Source organism: Hylobates moloch, unplaced genomic scaffold (genome assembly GCF_009828535.3).
Source record: "Hylobates moloch isolate HMO894 unplaced genomic scaffold, HMol_V3 SCAFFOLD_20, whole genome shotgun sequence".
NCBI lineage: Eukaryota > Metazoa > Chordata > Mammalia > Primates > Hylobatidae > Hylobates > Hylobates moloch.
In genome coordinates, this window is record NW_026652295.1 from 31,005,929 (window position 1) to 31,012,155 (window position 6,227).

Consider the following 6,227-nt stretch of genomic DNA (forward strand, 5'->3'; position numbering starts at 1 on the left):
CTGTGGACACCACCCCAGCCTTCTCTTCCTGGCCGTTCCGGAACCACTTGACTTCAATGCTGCCTGGATAGAAACCATTCACAGAGCAGACCAGGAGGTTGTGGTGCTGCAGGGGCTGGGTCTTCGCAGGATACACAGTCACCTCAGGATGGACTAGGAGAAAACAAGGTAGAGGGAATGAGTCGTGAAGACAGAGAAAGTCTCCTTGTTTAGCTTTTTGTCTGCTTCTCTGTAAACCCAGGCTCTGGCCTTGAGCAGGCCTCCAGCACAGCTGGCCATGTGGCCTCACAGTCTCATCAGCCTGGAATTTAATCTTTATAGTGGGGACCCATTAGATTTGGGAGATATTGTGAAAAATTATATTTGGCTCTTCATAGCTTGAAATTGACATGCATTGTCAAAGTGTTTACAAATCTTTGAAAGTACAGAGTGTAGTAATTAAAACTGACTTCTCAGCCAGGTTGCCTGGTTCAAATCCAAGGTCTGTCTTTTACTGGTTGATCCTGGAAGAGTTTTTGATGCTTTTGTGTCTCAACTTTCTCACCAATAATGGAGGATAATTATATTAATTTACCTCTTGAGGTTATATGAGGATTAATGCAAGTCAAATATATAAAAGAATGAATTACGATAGCCTTCAATTTATGAGGTCAGAAAGCTTCTCACTCCATTCTACTGTGAGAGGGCTCATCACACTTGGGTACTCCACTTGGCACCTATTTATCATCCTTGTACACCTTGAGAGAAAAATATGATTTAAAGCAATGTGGATAGAGAAAGGGACGAAGTAGGGCACATGAGGAAACCGAGTATAAATTTTTAGGAATACTACTGCCATGTACTCACACCTTAGAACACCACAGAAATGGTTATGCTCCTGGGGAGGTGGGACAGACAGAAATGATTCTCCAAATCTTTAAGTTCCTAAAAAAGCGTGAGTCCTAAAGCAGACAGAAAGATTAGGCAACATCATTTTAGTTTTGAAAGTCCTTATATTTACATTTAGCTGATCAATGCATCTCCCAGGCAAAACAAATATAACTATTATTAGACCTATCATTGTAAAATGATTTTTCTTTCCAGAATGACATTTGGATCAAGGCAGTGTCTGGGACTCATTACTTGGAGTGCTTATGCCTAGGGAAATCCCTGATACTAGCATACTCTCAATAAATACATTTTTTTTAAGAAGGAAGGAGAAACCTGGAGACAGCAATACCGCAAAATGGTAGACTTGAGCTAGTTCGCGAATCATTAATTAGTATTTTGCAATATATTTTATTAAATAAAAATGTTCAAATTCTTAACATGGAAAAGAATTTTCAAAATATACATACCACAAACTGGAGAAAATACTGAATCAAATATCAAAAAAGTGTTAATAATCTTATAGTACAACACACCCACAAAGTCACTGAGAAAAATACTAAGCCCTGGAGATAAGAGACAATAGATCATTGTCCATTCCCTACCAAATACAACAGGTAATTCGTAGGGCAGAGCAGTAATTATAACTGGCCAATAAATAGGTCAAAGTAATTCAAAATAATCTCAAATAAAAAAATATAAATCAAAAATTAACCAGAAACATACATTTTCAACTATTGGTGAATGTCATAATAAAGGTCGTCAGTGGGGAAAGTGAGGTAATTTGCTTATACAAAAATTAATTCAAGATGGATTAAAGACTTAGATGTTAGACCTAAAACCATAAAAACCCTAGAAGAAAACCTAGGCAATACCATTCGGGACATAGGCATGGGCGAAGACTTCATGTCTAAAACACCAAAAGCAATGGCAACAAAAGCCAAAATTGACAAATGGGATCTCATTAAACTAAAGAGCTTCTGCACAGCAAAAGAAACTACCATCAGAGTGAACAGGTAACCTACAGAATGGGAGAAAATTTTTGCAACCTACTCATATGACAAAGGGCTAATATCAAGAATCTACAACGAACTCAAACAAATTTACAAGAAAAAAACAAACAACCCCATCAAAAAGTGGGCAAAGGATATGAACAGACACTTCTCAGAAGAAGACTTTTATGCAGCCAAAAGACACATGAAAAAATGCTCATCATCACTGGCGATCAGAGAAATGCAAATCAAAACCACAATGAGATACCATCTCACACCAGTTAGAATGGCCATCATTAAAAAGTCAGGAAACAACAGGTGCTGGGGAGGATGTGGAGAAATAGGAACACTTTTACACTGTTGGTGGGACTGTAAACTAGTTCAACCATTGTGGAAGTCAGTGTGGCGATTCCTCAGGGATCTAGAACTAGAAATACCAATTGACCCAGCCATCCCATTACTGGGTATATACCCAAAGGACTATAAATCATGCTGCTATAAAGACACATGCACATGTATGTTTATTGTGGCACTATTCACAATAGCAAAGAGTTGGAACCAACCCAAATGTCCAACAATGATAGACTGGATTAAGAAAATGTGGCACATACACACCATGGAATACTATGCAGTCATAAAAATGATGAGTTCATGTCCTTTGTAGGGACATGGATGAAGCTGGAAACTATCATTCTCAGCAAACTATCACAAGGACAAAAAACCAAACACCGCATGTTCTCACTCATAGGTGGGAATTGAACACTGAGAACACGTGGACACAGGAAGGGGAACATCACACTCCGGGGCCTGTTGTGGGGTGGGGGGAGGGGCGAGGGAACGCATTAGGAGATATACCTAATGTTAAATGACGAGTTAATGGGTGCAGCACACCAACATGGCACATGTATACATATGTAACAAACGTGCACGTTGTGCACATGTACCCTAAAACTTAAAGTATAAGAAAAAAAGCAAAAAAAAGTGAGGTAATTTGTGTCACAACTATTATATAGTTAAAAAGTAACTATGAAATTATTAGCATTATAATAAAATAGTAACAATGTTTTCAAACTTTAATTCAAAAAGTTAGTTTCACAGTCATTTCAACTATGTAAAAATATAACACTAAGAAAACAAAAAACTAGCAAGAAATTTAGACCTAAAGAAGTTTCAGAGGTGCCTCAGAGGTCTCCTCAATTCCCCTGGAAATTAATCTATTGATTTTACAAACAAACAGCACACACTTTTATTTCAGAGATTACATGAAGGGTGTGTGCCAGGGACAGTCTGGAATAGGCCTCCTCACATTATCCCAAACCTTCCATACCCCTCAGCTCTCCTCCCCTAAACCTTCACCCCAACCACACAAACCTTACATTTCCCTTCCCTGCATCTCTGAGGACCCAGGACAATCAAGGTCTTCTTTCTGACGCGGACGGGGGTCTGGGGGACGAGGTGGGAAAACTACCTCTGATCCCAAAGCTTTTGGGACCCCCTCCCTGCCTCCAGCCTGTTCTGGAGACCTCCAGGCAGGAGCGGAGGAGGATCCGTCCAGCACCTCAGCCCACGCCGCCTCCTCCTGGGAGCCTCCACCCCAAAGGCACTCCGCTCCTTCTCTCAACCCTTTACCCTTTAAAGGCTTTACCCTTTCCTTCAACAGCACCCACCGCGTTCATCCTGTGAACACTTCCTTAGTGCTGACCTTGTGCCAGGCCTGCTCTGCCTCTAGGAATCCAAACACGGGAAAACAGACCTCTCCACTCCGCTAGGGGAGCTTAAAGAGCAGTGAAAGTGATGGCCAAAACCAAACACACAAGAGCTTAGACAGGAATGAGAAATTTCAGCCAAGTGTGGAGTTCTAGAGCAGAGAATAATAGGATGATCTCAATTCCTTTAGGGTGCCAGAGAAGAGTGACAGTTCAGATGTGACTTGACAGGTTAAGCAAGTGTGAGGCAGGGGGCAGAGTGGAGCCTGTGTGTCTGTTTGGACAAAACGGGAGGCACATTTCAGGTTTAGGAAATACCATGTACAAAAGCTTGAATTGATGAACTTCTTCAAGAAACTAGAACAAAGTTCACTAAAGCAGAGAGGCTGAGGGGAAGGAGGGTAAAAGATTAGATTGGAGAAATCACAAGAAGCCAGGTATTGAAAAGCCTCGTGGGTGGTGTTAGGATTTTGGATTTACTAAAGACAATGGGAAAGTATCGAAGAGTTTTAAGGAGAATAAAACTATGATCCCCGTAAATGTCCACAGACCTTCGTTTGCATTTCTAAATCCACAAAGCTCCGAAATTCAGTTAAAAGAAATTTGTTTCCAAAACTCATTTGGCAAATCTCACCTGATAAGGGTAAGTGGTCAAAGGTGTCTCAGAGCTCTTATTGGTGACATGTGCTTCTGTAGTTTCAATACATATAAACATACATGCATATATGTGTGTAAATATACACATATGTAAAACACTATGTACATATTTTTGATGTTTTTGCCTTTATGTTTGATTGAAGTGTGAAAATGACAAAAATAACTTAAAAATAATTCTGTGGGTAAAAGTGAAATGAATAAATAGAAGCATTTTACACTGTGAATAATATCAAACGTAGAATCACTACAGGAATCCGAGGCATGTTAGTGAGAAATAATTGCAGCAGCATCACTATTTGTGACTTAGAAGGGCAAACTGTTGAAAGTTAATAGAGATAGTGCTGACCAACAACTTATGAAAATGTTGAACAATATTGCATAAGGCAAAAAATAAATATGAAAATGTTGAGCTTGCATTGACTAAATGGATTCAACAAGTACGTGGTTGAATTTATGCAACTGTCTAGTTTTTTATAATGAAACAAGCAAAAATAAGCCATAAAGAACTGAATTGGGCAGTAAGTGTATAAAAGATGTGAGTCTAGGCTGGGCGCGGTGGCTCACGCCTGTAATCCTAGCACTTTGGGAGACCAAGGCGGGTGGATGGCCTGAGCTCAGGGGTTCGAGACCAGCCTGAGCAACATGGTGAAACCCCGTCTCTACTAAAATACAAAATATTAGCCAGGCATGGCGGGGTACACTTGTAATCCCAGCTGCTGGGGAGGCTGAGACAGGAGAATCGCTTGAACCTGGGAGGCAGAGGTTGTAGTGAGCTGAGATGGAGCCACTGCACTCCAGTCTGGGCGACAGAGCAAGACCCCATCTCAAAAAAAAAAAAAAAAAAAAGCAAGTCTAGAATTTTCAGAAAGTGCACAGTGTGAACCAGTGCTCCCAGCCTCAGCACTGTTGACATTTTGGATGAGATAATTCTTGGTTGGTGATGGATTCTATGCTGAACATTGTGGGTTCTCTAGCAGTGTCCCTGGCTTCTGCTCATTAAATATCAGAAGAAACCCCTGTTGTGACAACCAAAAAGTATTCCAACATTGCCACCTGTTCCTCAAGAGTGATGGGAGGGAAGGGGGGGTGGTGAACTATCCCTGGGTAAGAACCATGGGTGTGAATCATCTGAAAAAATCTGTGTTGAATAAGCCACTATTAGTTATGGAACAGCTGAGAATTGCATTGAAAAATATTTGTTGAAAATCTTGGTCCTACATAAAACGGATGTTGTGTAGAATTCTGGTCCCAATACAGTGCTGTCTTTCCAGAAAGTGAACTTATTGAGAACCAAGATTTACTGATTCCCTTGCCTTACCAGATCATATAATTTATCTCTCACATCATCTTCTTTCTTAATTTCTTTTCTTTTTTTTTTTTATTATACTTTAGGTTTTAGGGTGCATGTGCACAATGTGCAGGTTTGTTACATATGTATCCATGTGCCATGTTGATTTCCTGCACCCATTAGCTCGTCATTCAGCATTAGGTATATCTCCTAATGCTGTCCCCGCCCCCCCCACCCCCCACCCCAGTGAGATACCATCTCACACCAGTTAGAATGGCCATCATTAAAAAATCAGGAAACAACAGGTGCTGGAGAGGATGTGGAGAAATAGGAACACTTTTACACTGTTGGTGGGACTGTAAACTAGTTCAACCATTGTGGAAGTCAGTGTGGCGATTCCTCAGGGATCTCGAACTAGAAATACCATTTGACCCAGCTATCCCATTACTGGGTATATACCCAAAGGAGTATAAATCATGCTGCTATAAAGACACATGCACATGTATGTTTATTGCGGCACTATTCACAATAGCAAAGACTTGGAACCAACCCAAATGTCCAACAACAATAGACTGGATTAAGAAAATGTGGCACATATACACCATGGAATACTATGAAGCCATAAAAAATGATGAGTTCGTGTCCTTTGTAGGGACATGGATGAAACTGGAAACCATCATTCTCAGTAAACTATCGCAAGGACAAAAAACCAAACAC

At 40.5% G+C, this 6,227-nt stretch overlaps 2 protein-coding genes across 2 annotated transcripts in view; both read right to left on the bottom strand.

The window, feature by feature from the left end:
- The window catches only part of LOC116460316 (HLA class II histocompatibility antigen, DRB1 beta chain), a 121,752-nt gene that overhangs the window by 51,187 nt on the left and 64,338 nt on the right, over window positions 1-6,227 (bottom strand). The gene's annotated exons all lie outside the window — the stretch shown is intronic.
- The window catches only part of LOC116460315 (HLA class II histocompatibility antigen, DQ beta 1 chain), a 198,197-nt gene that overhangs the window by 2,250 nt on the left and 189,720 nt on the right, over window positions 1-6,227 (bottom strand). The window lies entirely within an intron of this gene.